Here is a 23,591-nt window from a genome sequence, read left to right as displayed (position 1 = left end):
CAAACTTTGACCTGATAGAGTGATAAGGAAGAAAAAGAAAGAAAGAAAAAAAAAAAAAAAACCCACCTGGTCAACTTCCTTTAACAATATAATCATCACAACATTCATGACCTCATTACATGAATAAAATCTATCTGACCTCGTTGATCAAATCAAACAGCCATGCACCAAATTAAAGCGCTCAATCTCTTCTCTCTTGTCTAGACACAACTTACTCTATATAAGAACTTGCAGAATAAATCAATGTCAAGAACACCACCACCCCAAAAATGAAATAGATAAATAAACAAAAACAAAAACAAACAAACAAACAAAAAGAAAAGAAAAAAATCTCCTGCCCCATATCGACTTGTTTACACACTTGCTTGAGATACATTCACTTTTCATTCAGGTAGATCAACTAGACCTTCTTTCTTTTTTTTCTTTTTTTTTTCTTTTTTTTTTTTTTTAACTTATTCTGTCTATGTGAGTGTATGAGTGTGCTTGCATATATGCACTAGCAGCATGTTTGTGTGCATGGGTGTGGGGTGTGTGTGGGAGGGTGGGGGGAGGAGGGGTTGCTGTTGTTTGGTTTAATGTGTCTGTTGAATTGTGAAGCACACTGGGGTGTTTAGGTGCTGAATAAATGTGTACTGGCATATAATATATGCTACCTTCGTTAAATAACATCCATTTTGTTATGATCTCTCTCTCTCTGTCTCTCTCTGTCTCTATCTCTCTCTGTGTCTCTCACTCTCTCATTTAATGTTGAATGTGTAAACAAACTGAAAGACAGAAAAGAGGGGGGTGGGGTGGTAGTGGGGGTAGGGGGTGGTTGGTAGTATGTGAGAGAGAGAGAGAAACAGACAGAGACAGAGAGAGAAACAGAGCGAGTCAGACAGAAAGACAGTAACTGTGAGAGAGAGAGAGAGAGAGAGAGAGAGAGAGAGAGAGAGAGAGACAGAGACAGAGAGAGAACCCAGAGACAGAAACAGAGAAACTCCAAGGAAGAGGAGGGGGGGGGGAGGAAAGTAGAGGGGGTAGGGATGAAAGTATGCAGAAAGTGGCAGAGATTTAATTTACAATCCATTCTCAACCCCAGGCCTATGCAATACACTTAAAATACATTGAGAGTGTGAGAAAGAAAGCGAGAGAGAGGGGGGTGGGGGTGGAGAAAGACAGAGACAGACAGAAAGGCATACTGACAGACAAAGAGAGACAGAGACAATGAGAAAGAGGAGCAATAAACTGAAGAGGCCACATTGTATTTGATCAAGTGTTCACAAATTAACCACAGGTGTCAGGGTGTGAAGGGCTTGTCCAAGTCCACTTCCAGCCCTGGCTTTTGTGTTCAGGAGCAAGGTGTGTGCTGTACATTATGGACTTTGCATTAGTGTGTGTGTGTGTGTGTGTGTGTGTGTGTGTGTGTGTGTGTGTGTGTGTGTGTGTGTGTGTGTGTGAGAGAGAGAGAGAGAGAGAGAGAGAGAGAGAGAGAATGTGTGTGTTTGTGTGTGTGTGTGAGAGAGAGAGAGCACATACATATGTAAATGTATGTGTGTGTGTGTGTGTGTGTGTGTGTGTGTGTGTGTGTGTGTGTGTGTAGGCACATGCAACATGTGTGTGTGTGAGTGTGTGTGTGTGTATGTGCATGCATGTGTGTGTAGGAGTGTGTATGTGACTGAGCATAATGAACAGATATAGATAATAACATGCTTAATACTCATGATATTGAATAGTGTGGGGGTACCAACCGCTCAGTAAGATCCCCAATGCATGCAAGTTTAAAGCACCTGATCGGGGCCTGAAAATTACATGGTTAGAGAACCACCCCCTCCCTTCCACCCCACCAGAAAATATGCCTGGAAGGAAGAAAGAGAACTTTGCAAGAAGACAACGTATCGCATGTGTCTTTTGTTTCTGTTTTGTTGTGTGTGTTTTTGTGTGTGTGTTGTTTGGTTTTGTTGGTGGTTTTGTTGTTGGGTCTTTTTTTTTGGGGGGGGGGGGGGGGGGGGGGAGGGTTTGGTGGTTGGTTGTTTTTGTGTGTGAGTTGGTTTTTTGGGTGCGTTTTTTTTTTTTTAAGAGCTCTGTAGAGCTTTTTAAGGATTTGATGATTTACTTAAGGAGGAAGGTGACAGAATGAACAAAATGCTTATCTGCCAATACACTGTCTGCGAGGGTCTGGGTTCGATTCCCCCCCCCTGCCCTTTCTCCCAAGTATGACTCGAGAAATCAAACTAAGTGTCTAGTCATTTGGATGAAACGATAAAACAAAGGTCCCGTGTGCAGCACGCACTTGGAGCACTGAAGAAGAACCCATACCCTCTGGCAAAATTCTGTAGAAGAATTCCACTCTGATAGGTACACAAGTATAGCTATATATATGTACTCAAAGCCTGACTAGTGCACTGGGTTATGCTGTTGTCAGGTATCTGCCTGGCAGATGTGGTTTAGCATAAATGGATTTGTCCAACTGCAGTGGCGCTGCCTTGGAAAACTGAAACTTAAGGTGGAGCTATATATATATATATATATATATATATATATATATATATATATATATATATATATATATTGCAGATAAATCATGCATGTTTTAGTATACCCACATAAATAAATTTATAACTAATTTATTCTCTCTTCTTCTTTTTTTCAATTAAGGAAATTTCACTTTCCTCCTATCTGAGAATTGGGTTTTTCGGTTCTTTTTTTTTTATGTATTCTCTTGTTATTGTTTTCTTTTTTCCTTATCAGGTGAATAAATATATATATATATATATATATACACAAAGCACAACACACACACACACATACAGACACAGTAATATAAGGGACCATGCATAAAAAGATACAGTGTAACAAACACTTAAAACATGCACAGTATTTTAGTGTGCTGTCTTGTCCTCTGTAGTAAACCCTGAACTGCATTTTTTTTAAAATCCACAAAGAGATTTATAAAGGGGAACAGCAAATAATGCAAGTGCTTAACTTGAAGTGTTTAAACAGTGCATAGCAACTACCGTATTCAAAAATGAATGTATACAGATGTACATACTGTGAATTGTGTTCTGCTGTTGAGCATTACAGATCATAGAACAAGGTCTCACAAGTTCTGCATATAATATATTTTTAGTTTTTCCTATTGTTCATGTTCATAATTTCAATCTTTGATTTTTATCAAATTCTGCAGTGCTTTATGATGCAAAGTTCTACATGTAATGTGTAACAGTGTGTGTGTGTGTGTGTGTGGCACAAGAGAGAGGAAGAGAGATTGACAGACAGACAGACAGACAGATAGATATAGATAGATAGATAGACACGTAGATAGATAGATAGACAGCCTGATAGATACATATAGATAGATAGACTGACGAAGAGATAAACAGATAGAAAGATAGGTAGGCAGATATTCCACTACCCACCTCCAAAACACAGTTATGAGCCCTCTGGCAGCGTTAATGGTTTGATGTGGTGTGGACAGCAGTCCAAACAGCTCCTGCCTGCCTGAGTGATGCTGACAGCTCTGCCCACTGAGGCTGGATATCGTCACTGTGACACCAGCTGCCTCCACATCCAGACAGCAGCACTCGGCACTCCACTTCACAGCACTCCACTTCACACAACTTCACAGATATCTACACTCGATCCACACTCACGTACGTTTCAAACTTTCAACTTTAAACCACGTACCTCAGCTGCACACCAACCCGAAACACCTATGCACTTTCACAGATAGATATATATATAGCTACACGTACGGATGAAAAGCCTTGATCACGTATAAAGTCTATACTTGGGGTTTGTAAACAAAACTGTGATAAAACTTTTTTTTTTTTCTTTCTTTCTTTTTCTTTTTTTTTGTCTCAACCTCAGGGCCTGATGAATCCGGTTGTTGTCACATGATAACACAACCCATGCAGTGCTCAAGGATAAAAACGTTCTTGTTAAAAACAAAAAAACAAAAAAAAACAAAAAAAACGTATGCTGCCGATTCAAGTTTGTGCGAGATTGAGCGAGGAGGTCAACTCCACCGTTTCAGTCCAGGAGTCTGATTAATTGGTTACGTTGAGGCAGGTGAGGTGGACAGGGTTGATCGATGGCTGTTCTTCCTATTATGCTGTTATTGTCCCTTTACCTGGAAAAAAACAACAAAAAAAACAAAAAAAAACGCAGCGTGACCACATGCATTATGGTTTACTGACTATGTTAGCGTGGGTGGAGAGGGAAAGAGGAGAGGGAAGGAGTGAGACACAGAGATAACGAGAAGAGAGAGGGGGTGGTTGAGACAGTGAGAGATTATAGAGAGAGGCAGACAGACAAGGAAAAAGGACTGAAAATACAATCAATAAATGAATGACTAATTCTGTGTGTGTGTGTGTGTGTGTGTGTGTGTGTGTGTGTGTGTGTGTTTCAGACTATGACTTCATCTACGCAAAGGATTGTCTTCAGTTATTAAAAAAAAAAGAAAGAAATATAAACATCAGTATCAACTGTAAAACGTAATGCTGATAATAAATAGATAAATAAAATAATGTACCAGTCAGTCCTACAATCCGACAAAAATTAAGACTTGATCCAGCCAATCAATGATCAATTAAACATTTAGTGTGTAAATCGACAGTTGATAACCAGAAATGGAAAAAAAACAAACAAAAAAACAAACAAAAAAAACCCAACAACAAACAACAACAACAACAAAAAACACACACAAAAAAAACCAACGAGACGCATGGCATATGTTTTTGAATACATCATTTCAGCTTTTGGCGTACAATTTCTAATGTATTATAATTTTCGTACTCAAACAGTGTAGGCCCTATGGTGGCGAAGGGGCGGGAAGACTTGAAGAAGGGGGGAGGGGGGAGTGCCGAGATCAAAACAGAGGCAAACACAATGAAATCCAAAGGGGTTTGACACATAGTAATGACGTTAGCATACTTTTAATGTCCGAATATGAAAACGTGTGTATGTATGTGAAGGTGGGGGTGTGCGTGGGGGTGTGCGTGTGTGTGCGCGTATGTGTCTGCGTGTGTATGTGTGTATGTGCTGGTGGGAAGATGTGTGCGTAGGTGTTTTGGTATGCATTCCGGCCAAGCATGTGAACGAATATATGATTGTTTTATATATCAACTTTTCACAAACATACTTACAAAGTAGTACATGGCATTAGAAGGGAAATAAAGGAGACAATTTACGTGTTCCATTTGGCAACAACAGTTGTCAACATTAATCAACTGAGAGAAAAAAAATAAAAATAAAAATAAATAAATAAAAAGATATTACGAAGGATAAGAAATGAAAAACAAATAAATTATAATAATAAACAAATAAAAAGTATGAATGAATTGCCGTGATCAAAACAGCGGCATACACAATGAAGATTCCAAAACGGCTATATGGTTCATGAATCGTTGGAGCACATAGCAATAACGTTTGCTGACTTTGAACGTCTGAATATGAAAGCGCGCGCGCGCGCGTTTGTGTGTGTGTGTGTGTGTGTGTGTTCGTGTGAGCGTGCGCGCGTGTGTGTTTGTGGGCGGATGGGTGAGTCGGTGTTTTGGTTTGCCTTCCGTCCAAGCATGGGTACGGACCGGACGTATGATTGTGTGTATATATCTCATTTTTTACAAACACATTTTCAAAGTAGTACATCATGGCATTAAATCCTTTATCAGTTCAAAGTGACAAATATTGTAATAAAACAAACATTAGTAAATAACAAATAGATCAATCAACCAATAAATCAATCAAGACAACAGTAAATCAACCAGCAAAATATGACCCAGTCGAACACTGGACAAGCTAACACACGTACGTTATTCCTTCCTCTTCCCCACACAACCTTCCTTTCTCTATCCCCCCCCCCCCCCCCCAACCCCCTCCTCTACCCTTTTTCATAAGACAGTGACATGTTGCACGTCAGTGGGAAGGGAGTGAGGGCTGTGGGGAGGGGGAAGAGGGGAACCAACAGACATTTGTTAACAAAACAACAATTCGTAACTTCCGTGGAACAGAACCGACCCTTCTCTCCTCTCTCTCCCCCTCTTACGTTTCCCCCTCGCCCCCCTCCCCATCTCTCCCCCCCCCCTGTGTGTGTGTGTGTGTGTGTGAGAGAGGGAGAGAGAGAAGATTTAAGAAAGATGGATCAGAGCACGTTACTGTAACTGGAACATGTAAATAATAATAATAATAATAATAATACTTATAATGGATACTTATATAGCACACTATCCAGAAATCTGCTCCAGGTGCTTTACAAAAACGCTTTTGTTAACATAATACATCATATCTATGTTACATACACACACCAAAATGTGACTATACACACACACTGACACACACACACTCACACACACGCTGCATACATACACTTTAACATACATGTGTATCTAACAGCTACCCTAACACATACGCACACATAGGCAGGCACAAACTTACATAAACACACGCACACGCACACACAATACACATTCATATACATGCATGTAGTTATGTACACATACATATGTATACACACAGTCAAGCACAGCTAACGCAAAGGAAGTGGACCTGCCACAATTGAACTTATTGCTGAGGGAAAAGGTGAGTTTTGAGACGAGATTTAAAAGATGCGAGCGAATCAGAATGACGGAGGTTATCAGGGAGCTTGTTCCACGTCTTTGGTGATTGAAAAGAAAATCACAAAACAACCTTAATTTTCAGACATGTTTTACATGAACTGCCAAGAGACAGAAGATATATCAAAAGAAATGGTGAAAAAGCGGTGCAATACAGGATATGTAACTGCATACTTGTTACGAGTTGTTTTTGTTTTTTTGTTTTTTTTGGGGGGGGTTGTTTGTTTGTTTGTTTGTGGGTTTTTTTGTTTGTTTTGTTTTTGTTGTTGTTGTTTTTTTATTTAATGTCGGAGCTCTATTGGTAAGTTCATTATCAATGTTCATATCAATGTCAAGCTTCAGAGTCTACCAATTTTCAGTTTTGCCAGATTGTTTTTCCATTCGACGACCATGCTGCTAGGGTTGCTGAGTGCTGACTGGCTTTCTGAAGCAGTCTGTAATTAGCCTGTGTCAGGTCTTCTCCCACTGACACTCCGCTTTGCTTCAGTTTCCCGTCGCTCTGCGAGCACCATGCTGCGAAGTCTCCTGGAGTGGAACCTGACAATGATGGGCCGATGTCTGGGTCCACCCGGCTTGCCGGTACGGTGGGCAATCTCCAGGTCGTTTTTGGTGACTGGTACTACCCCCCCCCCCCCCTTTTTTTTCTTTGTGTGTGTGTGTGTGTGTGTGTGTGTGTGTGAATATGCTCATGCAATAAGCAACACAATATTCTACAGTCTCCCGCCCCCCTCCCCGTGAGCTTCTGGCACCCCGTAAACCCGCACGTTGAACTGGCGACTGTTTATTTGTTTGTTGTTAACTGTTGCCAAAGACAAAAAAATTAATGTTCAAGTGCTGATTCAACAGTATCAAGTGTGAACTCCTCATTATCTAATCTTCTTTCCTCCCTCCCTCTCTCTCTCATCATCCTCCCCCGCATCCCCCTCCCCAAACACAGTGACACAGACATACACTGACACACACACACACACACACACACACACACACACACACAGTGGCCTTATATAATTCCTTCCAGGCTCAGTTCTGAGAGAGTTGACACAGATCGATCGGGCCACAAGAAACGCTCTCTCTCTCTCTCTCTCTACCACACACACACACACACACACACACACACACCGCCGTACTGGACACTCACGCCTTATATACCCGATGATCGAGTCACTGGAAACGAGCTGGCTCCCGACCTCTCTGAGTGTGTCTATCTTTGGGAACCCTCACGGGTACCTCATCCCAAAAGGAAAGAAGTTGTTGTTTCTAATTAATTGCTATTCACGCCCAGTCCTCTAATTTTCTGCATGAAAGAAAGAAAAAGAAAGAGAGAAAGAAAGAAAGCACTGGTCCAGTGGTTTTACACACACAAGAAATGCTGTCCATGCTTCGTTCATGAGTGCTCATCTCTATCTCTCTCTTTCCATCTCTCTCAATCTCCCTCTCAGAAATTTGATCTCTCTCTCTCTCTCTCTCTCTCTCTCACTCACTCACTCACTGACACCCGTAATAAAAACTGAAGGATTATCAAATTATTTTTATTCAATTGTTATCTATCTGTTATTTTTCATTCATGAATTTATTTGTAGTCGATCAAATTATATTTCATACCATTTTACACACGAACTGCCATGCAGATTTTAGGCTTAGGTTTCTTTGGTTTAAAAGAGGAGAAGAAGATCCACGAATATAGCATATAGAATATAATTATGTTTAATACAGTTTGTTTGTTTTTTTGTTTTTTTTTAAGAAGTCGTTCGAATTTTTAAAAGTGCAATCAATTTTAATTCTTTCTCTTTTTTCCTTTTCCTTTCTTTTTTCTGTCTTTCCCTCTTCTTCTTTTTTTTCTTTAACTTTGACTTGCTTCCCTTTCCACCCAGAGTAAATATGACTTATTTCCCTTGACGCCGAACCGGAAACACGTCATCAGTCAGTAGCCATTTTGGTTTGCTTTTGAATAGCTGGCTTTTCTTCTGGCTCGCGAATTTCTTGAATTTTCATCGATTTTTCGATCGTCTTTGACCGCCGAGTTTGTTTCATTTGTTGCAGTGGGTTGTACTTTCTGTACGTTTAATTGTTTGTGTGTTTGCAGACCGACAGACGGGGGTCATTTGTGTGGGAGACATAGCAGTCTCAGCCTTGCTGTGCTAAGCTGTAGCAGCGATTTCGTATCCCTCTTTACTTGATTGTATCTTTCCAGGAGGTTGTCCCGTCCGTTCCAAGTGTTCTAGACAGGTCTGTTTCTGTGCAGCTGCGTTCTCGAGTCTTTGAAACACGAACAGATCTATTGTGTTTTGTCCGTTTTTCTTTTCACTGAAGGGCATTTGCTTTCGTCAGCATACTATGTCTATGTCTGATATTATTGCTTTTAAAATCCGCCAGATTCGCATCGAGATGGAGCAGAAGGAGGAGGAGGAGAAAGAGAAGTGCCTGAGTGACTGCAGGATGGAAGATTCCAGTTTCTGGTTTGAGGGAGGGGGACGGGAGGAGCACTGTGTGCAGTCTGAGGGCCACAGCACTGCCCAGGACAGCCAGCAGGGAGAGGAGGGAGTTGAACAGTTCCACAGTCCAGTGACACGTCCCTTTGTTTCTGTTTCAGGAGTTCAACAGTTCCACAGTCCAGTGCCGCATCTCTCTGTTTCTGCTCCAGCAGTTAGACAGTTTGACCGTCCATGGCCACATCCCTCTCTTTCTGTTCCAGGTGTTCAACAGTTCCACAGTCCCGGGCCATGCCCCTCTCTTTCTTTTCCAGGAGTTAGACGGTTTGACAGTCTGGTGCGACACCCCTCTTCTTCTGTTCCAGGTGTTCAACCTTTCCACCGTCCCGGGCCGCGTCCCTCTTTTTCTGTTCCAGGTGTTCAACCGTTCCAACGTCCCGGGCCGAGTACCTGTCTTTCTGTTCCAGACGCTGACTGGCAGTCACCACCCCCAGCAAGGAGCAGAAGGCCCCTGGATGGACAGCAGACCCCTCGACCTGATGACCCCCTGCACCAAACCAGGAGGTCCTGGACAACAGAGAGGAGACGGACCAGACGCTGCCTGAGGAGGCACAGGCATCAGTCCACTGGTCCCAGGAGTGCAGCCAGTGTGTCGTCAGGGCATCCGACTTCTAGTTGTCACCCAGGATCCAGGGCTGTTCATTTGTCACAACCTCCTTTTCATTTTCAGTCAGAATCTGATTCCAGGGAAGTTGTTTTTCGGGAACCAAGTTTTAACCATGATTCTAGGACAGTTCATTTTCAGGAACTTACGTTAAATTTTCAACAGGATTCTAGGACAGTTCATTTCCGGGAAACTCCTTTTAATGTTGACCATGATACAAGGACAGTTTATTTTCAGGAAAACAGTTCTTAGAATGTATGTATATATCCATTATCTGACTGATTAAGTGTGCGTTTATGCCAAGTCAACCTGCTGCATTACCCTAGCTTTAGTTCTGGATGACAATGCTTCTATGACTTTAAATCTGGTGGCTAATTAGTAAATCAGGGAATTTGTATGTGTGTGCAGGATTCAGCATGGTTAATAAAATGTATGTGTGGGGGTACTAACAGATAGCATTGTGTGTGCATGCCTTTGTGCTTTTAATGTACTGAACATTGTTTATTTTTCAGGTCAGTTTTTATTCATGAATTAAATAATGATAATAAAAGTTCTTCAACAGACTGGATTGTGTGTGCATGTCCTCATGCTTTAGTTTACTGAACATTGTTTGATTTTCATGTCAGTTTTAATGTTGTTTTATTTTCTGTGTCACTTTTTACTTGTGTATTTCATAGAAACTCTTCTTCAACAGATGGTGCACACATGCCCTGGTGCTTTTAATGTAATGAATGTTGTTTTATATTCATGTCACTTTTGCTCATGATTTTTTTTTCTCTTCTTCAACAGGTATATGGGATTGTGTGCATGCTCTTTGTGTTTTAACGTTTTGAACACTGTTTAATTTTTGTCAGTTTGAATTTTATTCATGTATATATTTTTGAAACTCTTTAACAGATGTTGTGTGCATACCCTGTGCTTAAAAAGTATTGAACATTATTTTATTTTATGTCAGATTTTATTTAGGAATTTTTTTAAAACCTTCTTAATTTTGTTACCATGCAACCCAGACCTTAAATCTGGGTCATGGTGTGACCATGACCTTAACTCAGGTCACACTGAAATAACTAAATTTTAACTGAAATTTTAGACTAAAATTCCTCTGCGGAAGTCGGATGTTCTCTGCCTCATCGTGGCGCAGGGGTGAACACCAATCATGATTGAAACATGCCAATCATGACTGGTGGCCAAAAGAGAACTGCGCACTTGAACAATGCTTGAAACAGAAACTACACAAAAACCCACCTGTTCTTCCATTTATGCAGTCATACACACACATGCACAGATAAACCACAGTATATCTGCATGTTTCATATGTTCACACACGCACCACAAGGTAACAAACACACACTGTATTCCAGATTCCACCCCTGCTCTCCTTCCCCTTCAACAAGACAAACCCTCTCATTACTTCTGATTTGAAAACAAATTCATCATTCATATCAGTTAAACATATACACTGTTCAATGATTCATTAATATGATGAAAAAAAAAAGTTCATTTTAGTTTACTTAGGGAGAAAAACAAAACAAAAAAACAACTGACATCATTGTATTATGTAGTTGTGCCTGTATTTGACTGTGTTAGTCTGCACATCTGTAAGTACATAAATTTGTGTATTAATAATATGCACATATGCATTCTAATATATGAAAATGAATTGACAATTTCATCAATGAAACTACTGCCAGTTCTCACACCTTCCTACACACACTATCTCCACCATGCCACCTGCTGCACATATAATAAACACATATAAATGCACAGATCTGATGCACATGCACACTGTACTTTTACAGTAGTGCACACTTTCATTAGTTCATATATCCTTCATAGCCTCATAGAGTAAGCTTCCATTGAGAAGTTAAAAAAATCTTTGTTTCAAAATGTAACAAAAATCCACAGGGAGGAGTTTGCATCCATATTCAGTTTCAAGAAAATGTAAATATCCCTAGTCCCTATACACTAGTTACCCCACACTGGCTTTACGATGAAAAGAAAAGCAAAAAGTGGATGACAGGACACCAGGTGTCTGATGTACACACAGACCCAACGCGTCTGCCCTTTGATATATATATATATATATATATATATATATATATATATATATATAACATTAAACTCTAATGAAGTAAAGTAATGAAACCAAATACAGAAATCAGTAAATCATTTCAAATGAACAGTTACTGGTAATAATCAAAATAAGAAAATGTGAGATGATCAGTGAACTTCGGTACAACCACACGTGTGCACACCCACATGCATGTGTGCACATACACTCATGTATGCAGGCATACACATACACATGAACACACACACACACACACACACATAGGAACACACATTATGTGAGTGCAAACAGAATATTTCCACTTTTCAGTGTATTGTGCGAATGCAACATGTGCAATACTGATGGCCATTTGCAGTTATGTGCGTTTTGATGTGATTGTGTGTGTGCGCAAATGCTAGAAGGAAGTAATGATTCATATATCATTTAATATACACATGTGTAAGCTGTGCCCACTGCCAGCCTAGCAAGCTGAGATGAAACCTAATTATTGTGCTGTAACTTTTTGTTCCAACATAAACAATTCTCTGAGTGAAATTTGGACAAGAGAGTGTCATGGCACAGTACAGATGCACTAATGTATAGTTTTCTTCATTTCTGTTTCTGAAAGTGTAATTGTGTATAATACATGTGTGTGTGTATGCGTGATGCTCCTTTTGCCTGTTCCACCACAAGTGCAATATGAAGAGAGTACTGGTATACAGAATGAAGAAGGCTATATGTTCTGGTAATGTGTATGTGTGTGTGTGTGTGTGTGTGTGTGTGTCCTGAGCACGAGACCTTGATAAGAACAGGTGCAAAAACTGTAAATCTAAGACATATAGAGTACATTAATGAAAGACTTTGTTTTTAGCTACATATATATATCGCCTGTTGATGATAATCCTTACACACACACACACACACATGCACACACACACACACACACACACACGCGCGCGCATGCACACATCCACCACCATCAGATTTGAACTATAGATATCGACATCATTCCATATACAACTTCTACAGTCACCATCACCAAAATAACCAATCAGAATGAAGTATCTGTGCCACACCTCACGAATTCTGGGTGATATATATGTGCTGTTCTGCACAATTCCACAGTTATTTTAAAATTTCCTTGGCAAATAGGATATCATTATCATATCAATTGTAGATTAACTGCATTCTTGAAATATGGAAAAATTGACAAAAAGTCAACAGGAACTTTTGTGGTAAACGTGCTGAGCAACTCTAACATCAGCTGATAATCAGGCTGTTTTGGACCTTGGCCAGTTGCCCGAAATAGCATTGTTAGCACTTCTCTCGTGAAATAAAATGGGGGAATGGGTAGCTTAATGTAACCGAATCATCCCCACACCCACACCTTCACCAACACCCTCTCTCCCAGCTCAGCCCTAGCGAGCACCATGACATTTTAGAGTTCCAAATCTCCAGTAGTCTAGATCTGAAAGAAACACGTCAGCTATGTTACTCAGTCTGTACAGGGTTAAGTTCAAAGACTCTCTCTCTCTCCCTCTCTGTGCACCAAAACTTTCCTCAACACATTGTTGTAGATTAAAACAACAACAACAACAACTGGCAACATGTATTATGTTTGGTATATGCAACATGGACAAACATGGAAATGAACGCACTATATACTCAGGGACACACACACACACACACACACACACTACTAACTCACTCAACAGCAACAAGAACAACAACAACAACACACACACGCGCGCGCGCGCGCACACACACACACACACACACACACACACACATTTATCAAATTACGAATTCAAAAGTACTGATCGAAATTGCTAGTACAAAAGAAATTGATGTTGAAACTTCCAGTTCATGTCTGTCCCCAAATTTGTAATTAAAAAAAAAAAAAATGATCCTAGATACGACACACACACAGTGGCAGAAGATGAGGGATGTCAGAGTGAGAATGGGAGAGAGGGGTATGAATCAGTTGTAGAATGTTTTGTACATTTTTGTTTTCGTCTTTTTAGAAGTCATTCGAATCTGATAAAGTGCCTTCGATTTTTTTTTCCACTTTTTCTTTCTTCCACCTTTTTTTTTTTTTTTTTCTGAATGATAAATGTAACGCATTAACTTTGACTTACTTACCTTTCCACCTAAAGTAAATGTGACTTATTTCCCTTGACGCCGAACCGGAAACACGTCATCAGACGCCATTTTGGTTTGTATTTGACTAGCTGGCATTTCTTCTGGCTCGCGAATTTCTTTCATTTTCATCGATTTTTCGATCGTCTTTGACCGCCGAGTTTGTTTCAGTTGTTGCTGTGGCTTGTACTTTCTGTACGTTTAATTGTTGGTGTGTTTGCAGACCGACAGACGGGGGTCATTTGTGTGGGAGACTCAGTTTACAGTCCCATCTCAGCCCTGCTGTGCTACACTGTAGCAGCGATTTCGTATCCCTCTTTACTTTCATTTATCTTTCCAGGAGGTTGTCCCGTCCGTTCCAAGTGTTGTAGACAGGTCTGCTGTCTGTTTCTGTGCAGCTGCGTTCTTCAGTCTTTGAGCCACGTACAGATCTATTGTGTTTTGTCCGTTTTTGGTTTCACTGTTGGCCGTTTGCTTTCGTCAGCATGACTATGTCTATGTCTGATATTATTGCTTTTAAAATCCGCCAGATTCGCATCGAGATGGAGAAGGAGGAGAAAGAGAAGTGCCTGAGTGACTGCTGGATGGAAGATTCCAGTTTCTGGTTTGAGGGAGGGGGACGGGAGGAGCACTGGGTGCAGTCTGAGGACCACAGCACTGCCCAGGACAGCCAGCAGGGAGAGGAGGGAGTTGAACAGTTCCACAGTCCAGTGACACGTCCCTTTCTTTCTGTTCCAGGTGCTGGACAGTTTAACAGTCCGTGGCCACGTCCTGCTTTTTCTCTACGGGGTGTTCAACCATTCCACAGCCCAGTCCCAAGTTCCTCTCTTACTGTTTCAGCAGTTGAACCGTTCCAGAGTCAGGTGCGACGTCCCTCTCTTTCTGTTCCAGCAGTTCAGCCGTTCCAGAGTGAGATGCGACGTCCCTCTCTTTCTGTTCCAGCAGTTCAGCCGTTCCACCGTCCTGGGCCACATCCCCGTTTTTCTGTTCCAGACACTGACTGGCAGTCACCACCCCCAGCAAGGAGCAGAGGTCCCCTGGATGGACAGCAGACCCCTCAGCCTGACCCCCTGCACCAAACCAGGAGGTCCTGGACAACAGAGAGGAGACGGACCAGACGCTGCCTGAGGAGGCACACGCATCAGTCCACTGGTCCCAGGAGTGCAGCCAGTGTGTCGTTAGGGCATCCCACTTCTAGTTGTCACCCAGGATCCAGGGCTGTTCATTTGTCACAACCTCCTTTTCATTTTCAGTCAGAATCTGATACCAGGGCAGCTGTTTTTCGGGAACCAAGTTTTAATCATGATTCTAGGACAGTTCATTTTCAGGAACCTACGTTAGATTTTCAACAGGATTCCAGGACAGTTCATTTTCAGGAAGCTTCTTTTAATGTTCACCATGATACAAGGACAGTTCAATTTCAGGAAAACAGTTCTTAGAATGTATGTACATATCCATTATCTGACTGATTAAGTGTGCGTTTATGCCAGGTCAACCTGCTGCATTACCCTAGCTTTAGTTCTGGATGACAATGCTTCTATGACTTTAAATCTGGTGGCTAATTAGTAAATCAGGGAATTTGTATGTGTGTGCAGGATTCAGCATGGTTAATAAAATGTATGTGTGGGGGTACATGATTGTGTGTGCATGCCTTTGTGCTTTTAATGTACTGAACATTGTTTATTTTCCAGGTCAGTTTTTATTCATGAATTAAATAATGATAATAAAAGTTCTTCAACAGACTGGATTGTGTGTGCATGTCATCATGCTTCAGTGTAATGAACAGTGTTTAATTTTCATGTCAGTTAGAATGTTGTTTTATTTTTGGTGTCACTTTTTCCTCTTGTATTTCATAGAAACTCTTCTTCAACAGATGGAGCGCACATGCCCTGGTGCTTTTAATGTAATGAATGTTGTTATATATTCATGTCAGTTTTGCTCATGGTTTTTTTCTCTTTTAACAGGTATATGGGATTGTGTGCATGCTCTTTGTGTTTTAATGTTTTGAACATTGTTTAATTCCCTGTCAGTTTGAACACTTTTACTTTCATGTAAGTTTTTATTTTTATTCATGTATATATTTTTGAAACTCCTTTTTAACTGGTGTTGTGTGGATGCCCTTGTGCTTAAAATGTTTTTAACATTATTTTATTTTCATGTCAGATTTTAGTGTTGTCATCATGTGATGTGACCTAGACCTTCACTCTGGGTCATGGTGTGACCATGACCTTAACTCAGGTCACACTAAAATGACTAAATTTAAACTGAAATTTTAGACAAAAATTCCTCTGCGGAAGTCGGATGTTCTCTGCCTCATCGTGGCGCAGGGGTGAACACCAATCATGATTGAAACATGCCAATCATGATTCGTGGCCAAAAGAGAACTGCGCACTTGAACAATGCTTGAAACAGAAACTACACAAAAACCCACCTGTTCTTCCATTTATGCAGTCATACACACACACACACACACACACATACACACACACACACATGCACAGATAAACCACAGTATATGTGCATGCTTCATATCTTCACACACGCACCACAAGGTAACAAACGTACACTGTATTCCAGATTCCACCCCTCCTCTCCTTCCCCTTCAACATGACGAACCCTCTCATTACTTCTGATTTGAAAACAAATTCATCATTCATATCAGTTAAACATATGCATCATTCAATGATTCATTAATATGATGAAAAAAAAAGAAGAAAAAAGTTCATTCTACATTACGTAAAAAAAACAACTGATACATTATTGTATTAAATAGTTGTGCCTGTATTTGACTATTAGTCTGCTCATCTGTAAGTATATAAATTTGTGTATTATAATAATATGCATTCTAATATATGAAAATGAAATGACAATTTCATCAGTGAAACTACTTCCAGTTCTCACACCTTCCCACACACTATCTCCCCCATACCACCTACCACACAAATGATAAACACATATAAATGCACAGAGCCGATGGACATGCACACTGTACTTTTACAGTAGTGCACACTTTCATTAGTTAATATATCCTACATAGCCTCATAGAGTAAGCTTCCATTGATAAGTTTAAAAAAAAAAAAATCCACAGGGAGGAGTTTGCATCCATTTTCAGTTTCAAGAAGATGTCAGAGCATGTAAATATCCCTAGGCCCTATACACTAGTTACCCCACACTGGCTTTACGATGAAAAGAAAAGCAAAAAGTGGATGATAGGACACCAGCTAGGTGTCTGATGTACACACAGACCCAATGCGTCTGCCCTTTGATATATAACATTAAACTCTAATAAAATAAAATAATGAAACCAAATACACAAATCAGTAAATGATTTCAAATGCAATTTTAAAGAAATATAAAATGAACAGTTACTGCTAATAATCAAAATAAGAAAACGTGACATGATCAGTGAACTTGGGTACAACCACACGTGTGCACACCCACATGCATGTGTGCACATACACTCATGTATGCAGGCATACACATACATATGAATGAACACACACACACACACACATAGGAACACACATTATGTGAGTGCAAACAAAGAATATTTCCACTTTTCAATGTATTGTGCGAATGCAACATGTGCAATACTTATGGCCATTTGCAGGTATGTGCGTTTTGATGTGTGTTTATTGTGTATGTGTGCAAATGCTAGAGGAAAGTAATGATTCATATATTATTTAATATACACATATGTAAGCTGTGCCCACTGCCAGCCTAACAAGCTGAGATCCAAACTAATTATTCTACTGTAACTTTTTGTTCCAACATAAACAATTCTCTAAGTAAAATTTGGACAAGAGAGTGTGACGCCACAGTACAGTTGCACTAATGTATAGTTTTCTTCATTTTTGTTTCTGGAAGTGTAATTGTGTATAATACATGTGTGTGTGTATGCATGATGCTTCTTTTGCCTGTTTCACCACAAGTGCAATATGAAGAAAGTACTGGTATACAGAATGAAGAAGGCTATATGTTCTGGTAATTTGTGTGTGTGTGTGTGTGTGTGTGTGTGTGTGTGTGTGTGTGTGTGTGTGTGTGTGTGTGTGTCCTGAGCACGAGACCTTGATAAGAACAGGTGCAAAAACTGTAAATCTAAGACATATAGAGTACATTAATGAAAGACTTTGTTTTTAGCTATATATATATATATATATATCGCCTGTTGATGATAATCCTTACACACACACACACACACACACTCACACACACATGCATACACACACACACGCGCGCGCGTGCATGCACACATCCACCACCATCAGATTTGAACTATAGATATCGACATCATTCCATATACAACTTCTACAGTCACCATCACCAAAATAACCAATCAGAATGAAGTATCTGTGCCACTCCTCACGAATTCTGGGTGATATATATGTGCTGTTCTGCACAATTCCACAGTTATTTTAAAATTTCCTTGGCAAATAGGATATCATTATCATATCAATTGTAGATTAACTGCATTCTTGAAATATGGAAAAATTGACAAAAAGTCAACAGGAACTTTTGTGGTAAACGTGCTGAGCAACTCTAACATCAGCTGATAATCAGGCTGTTTTGGACCTTGGCCAGTTGCCCGAAATAGCATTGTTAGCACTTCTCTCGTGAAATAAAATGGGGGAATGGGTAGCTTAATGTAACCAAATCATCCCCACACCCACACCTTCACCAACACCCTCTCTCCCAGCTCAGCCCTAGCGAGCACCATGACATTTTAGAGTTCCAAATCTCCAGTAGTCTAGATCTGAAAGAAACACGTCAGCTATGTTACTCAGTCTGTACAGGGTTAAGTTCAAAGACTCTCCCTCTCTGTGCACCAAAACTTTCCTCAACACATAGCTGTAGATTAAAAAACAACAACTGGCAACATGTATTATGTTAGGTAGCCTATATGCAACATGGGCAATCATGGAAATAAACACACACACACACACACACACACACACACACACACACACACACACTACTCCCTCACTCAAAAATAACAACAACAACAACACACACACACACACACATACACACACACGTTTATAAAATTACGAATTCAAAAGTACTGATCGAAATTGCTAGTACAAAAGAAACTGATATTGAAACTTCCACTTTATGTCTGTCCCCAGATTTGTAAATAGAAAAATAAATGATCCTAGATACGACACGCGGAGGCAGAAGATCGAGGGATGTCAGAGTGAGAAAGAGAGAGGTATGAATCAGTTGTGGAATGTTTAAGTACATTTTTGTTTTAGTTTTTTTAGAAGTCGTTCGAATATGATGACGTGCATTCGATTTTTTTTCCACTTTTTCTTTCTCCCCCCCCCCCCCCCCCCCCCTTTTTTTTTCTGAATGATAAATGTAACGTATTAACTTTGACTTACGTCGCTTCCCACCTAAATTAATGTGACTTATTTCCCTTGACGCCGAACCGGAAACACGTCATCAGTCAGTAGCCATTTTGGTTTGCGTTTGATAAGGTGTCATTTCTTCGGGCTCGCGATTTTCTTGAATTTTAGTCGGTTTTTCGATCATCTTTGACCGCCGAGTTCGTTTCCGTTGTTGCTGCGGGTTTTTCTTTCTGTACGTTTAATTGTGTGTTTATAGATCGACAGACAGGGATCACTTCTGTGGGAGACTTTGCAGTCCCATCACAGCCCTGCTGTCCTACACCTTTGCTGCGATTTCGTATCCCTTTTTACTTGATTGCGTTTATCTTTCCAGGAGGCTGTTCTGTCCGTAATTGGTGTAGCAGACAGATCTGCTGTCTGTTTCTGTGTAGCTGCGTTCTTCAATCTTTGAATTACGTACAGATCTGTTTTGTCAGATTTTGTTTTCACTGTTGGCCGTTTGATTTCTTCACTATGACTATGTCTATGTCTGATATTATTGCTTTTAAAATCCGCCAGATTCGCATCGAGATGGAGCAGAAGGAGAAGGAGGAGAAAGAGAAGTGCCTGAGTGACTGCTGGATGGAAGATTCCAGTTTCTGGTTTGAGGGAGGGGGACGGGAGGAGCACTGGGTGCAGTCTGAGGACCACAGCACTGCCCAGGACAGCCAGCAGGGAGAGGAGGGAGTTCAACAGTTCCACAGTCCAGTGACACGTCCCTTTGTTTCTGTTCCAGGAGTTCAACAGTTCCACAGTCCAGTGACACGTCCTTTTGTTTCTGTTCCAGGAGTTCAACAGCTCCACAGTCCTGTGCCACGTCCCTTTGTTTCTGTTCCAGGTGCTGGACAGTTTAACAGTCCGTGGCCACGTCCTGCTCTTTCTGTTCGGGGTGTTCAACCATTCCACAGCCCAGTCCCACATCCCTCTCTTTCTGTTTCAGCAGTTGAACCGTTCCAGAGTCAGATGCGACGTCCCTCTCTTTCTGTTCCAGCAGTTCAGCCGTTCCAGAGTCAGATGCGACATCCCTCTCTTTCTGTTCCAGCAGTTCAGCCGTTCCACCGTCCTGGGCCGCGTCCCTGTCTTTCTGTTCCAGACGCTGACTGGCAGTCACCACCACCAGCAAGGAGCAGAGGGCCCCTGGATGGACAGCAGACCCCTCGGCCTGACCCCCTGCACCAAATCAGGAGGTCCTGGATGACAGAGAGGAGACTGACCAGACGCTGCCTGAGGAGGAACACGCATCAGTCCACTGGTACCAGGAGTGCAGCCAGTGTGTCGTCAGGGCATCCGACTTTTAGTTGTCACCCAGGATCCAGGGCTGATCATTTGTCACAACATTCCTTTAATTCTCTATCAGAATCTGATACTAGGGCAGTTGTTTTTCGGGAACCTACTTTTAATTTTAAACATGATTCCAGGACAGTTCATTTTCAGGAACTTGCTTTAGATTTTCAACAGGATTCTAGGACAGTTCATTTCCAGGAACCTGCTTTAGATTTTCAACATGATACAAGGACAGTTTCTTTTCAGGATAACAGTTCTTAGACTGTGTGTATATGTCTGTTATCTGACTGATTTAGTGTGTGTGTATGTATGCCACAACAGCACAGGTGTTAAGTGAGATTAGAGGTCAACCTGCTCCATTACCCTAGCTTTAGTTCTGGATGACAATGCTTCTATGACTTTAAATCTGGTGGCTGATTAGTAAATCCAGGAATGTGTGTGTGTGTGCAGGACTGAGCATGGTTAATAAACTGTATGTGTGGGGGTACTAACAGATAGGATTGCGTGTGCATGCCTTTGTGCTTTTAATGTAATGAACATTGTTCAATTTTCAAGTCAGTTTTTATTCATGAATTTAATAATAATAATAATGATAAAAGTTCTTCAACAGACTGGAATGTTATGCATGCCCTCTTGCTTCAGTGTAATGAACAGTGTTTAATTTTCATGTCAGTTTAAATGTTCTTTTATTTTTGGTGTCACTTTTTATCTTTGTATTTCATAAGAACTCTTCTTCAACAGATGGTACGCACATGCCCTGGTGTTTTTAATGTAATGAATGTTGTTATATATTCATGTCAGTTTGCTCATGTTTTTTTTCTTCTTCAACAGGTATATGGGATTGTGTGCATGCTCTTTGTGTTTTAATGTTTTGAACATTAATTCCCTGTCAGTTTGAACGCTTTTACTTTCATGTCATTTTTAAATTTCATGTATGTATATATTTTTGAAACTCTTTTCTACCTGGTGTTGTGTACATACCCTTGTGCTTAAAATGTATTGAACATTATTTTATTTTCATGTCAGATTTTAGTGTTGTCATGTGACCTAGACCTTCACTCTGGGTCATGGTGTGACCATGACCTTAACTCAGGTCACACTAAAATGACTAAATTTTAGACTAAAATTCCTCTGCGGAAGTCGGATGTTCTCTGCCTCATCGTGGCGCAGGGGTGAACACCAATCATGATTGAAACATGTCAATCATGACTGGTGGCCAAAAGAGAACTGCGCACTTGAACAATGTGTGAAACAGTAACAACACAAAAACCCACCTGTTCTTCCATTTATGCACATGCACACACACACATGCACACGCACAGATAAACATCAGTGTATCTGCATGTTTCATATATTCACACACCACCACAAGGTAACAAACGCACACTGTATTCAAAATTCCATCCCTCCTCTCCTTCCCCTTCAACAAGACAAACCCTCTCATTACTTCTGATTTGAAAACAAGTTAATCATTCTTATCAGTTAAACATATACGCATCATTCATTCAATGATTCATTAATATGATTTAAAAGGGGAAAAAAAATCATTCTCCTAGATTACATAGAAAATAAAAATGCATCACTATTATATAGATGTGCCTGTATTTGACTCTATTAGTCTGCACATCTGTAAGTATATGAATTTGTGTATTAATAATATGCATTCTAATGTATGAAAATGAATCAACAACTTTATTGATGAAACTACTGCAGTTCTCACACCTTCCCACACACGCTATCTGCCCCAAACCACCTACCACACAAATGCTACACACATATAAATGCACAGATCCGATGCACATGCACACTGTACTTTTACAGTAGTGCACACTTTAATTAGTTTATGATAGCCTATTTAGCCTCAAAGAGGAGCTTGCATCCTTATTCAGTTTAAAAAAAGATGTCGGAGCATGCAAAATTATTTGGATACATTAGTTACCCCACATCCACTTTAAGAAAAACAAAAGAAAAGCCAAATGGGGGTGGCAGGACACCAGGTGTCTGACGTATTCACAGACCCATGCCTCAGCCTCAAAAAACATTAAAACTAATGAAATACAATAATGAAACCAAAACTTAACACACACACACACACTCTCTCTCTCTCCTCTCCCTCTTGTCCATAATACTATGCGATTATGAATATTATATTGCCTGGTTTAATTGAATAGTTCCATTTTAAACAAACATCCAACTCCACTCCCAGACACAAACACTCCCCCCCCCCCCCACACACACACACAAATATCTCACCAAAACCAAGCATGTTTACACACAAACAGTTCACAAAGTTCACTATCTTCCACACTATGCATGTATATGGACAGGTCTCCATTACAGTTTCTGTTACAGAACACCAGCCCCAACAAAAAAACAGCAGCAGGGCTGCTCACGTTGACACAAAGAAAATATGGGTAGATCAACATGCTAGCTCGGTGTCCAGAAAAAAACCACCACCAAAAAAAACATGCTGGAATGACTTGTTATCATTCCAAATGGATTATTGCAATTCACGGAGAGGCGCAGGCCTGTATAGATTAAAAAGAACAGCAACATAGTATTTGTTATTGTGTAATTTGCCAAGATGAGGAGAAGCGTATGGTGTTTACACACACACACACACACACATACAGATAGATAGATTGATTTAACACAAACATACTTATTGAATGTACCTGTAGGACTTGCCAATTATTCTTTAATAAGTAGCCTATTACAGAAATTGGTTGCCTGCTTCAAAACTTGTCCACTCAATGCTGGCTTGATGGACTGGTTTTAAACATTACAACAGTTTCAGTAGCTCAAGGAGGCGTCACTGCATTCGGACAAATCCATATACGCTACACTACATCTGCCAAGCAGATGCCTGACCAGCAGCGTAACCCAACGCGCTTAGTCAGGCCTTGGAAAAAAAAAAAAGGTGAATAAATAATAGATAAGCTTACACAAATAAATAAATAAATAATAATTATAAGGTAAAAACATTACAACAACAACAACAAAACAAGTATGGTCAACATTTACACATAGATACTGTTGTCTATA

General features: G+C 40.4%; 1 protein-coding gene across 3 annotated transcripts in view; it reads right to left on the bottom strand.

Annotated features, from left to right (window-relative positions):
- LOC143282091 (ceramide glucosyltransferase-like) overlaps positions 1-23,591 on the bottom strand; it is an 85,450-nt gene that overhangs the window by 32,940 nt on the left and 28,919 nt on the right. For all 3 annotated transcript variants that reach the window (XM_076587575.1, XM_076587574.1, XM_076587576.1), the window contains exon 2: positions 3,399-4,111. The gene's annotated coding sequence lies outside the window, so the exon portion shown is untranslated. The remainder of the gene's footprint in view (positions 1-3,398; positions 4,112-23,591) is intronic.

The sequence above is a fragment of the Babylonia areolata genome, chromosome 5 (genome assembly GCF_041734735.1).
Source record: "Babylonia areolata isolate BAREFJ2019XMU chromosome 5, ASM4173473v1, whole genome shotgun sequence".
Taxonomy (NCBI): Eukaryota; Metazoa; Mollusca; class Gastropoda; order Neogastropoda; family Buccinidae; genus Babylonia; species Babylonia areolata.
Note: the sequence above shows the minus strand (reverse complement) of the source record. Positions and strands in the feature narration are given on the sequence as shown.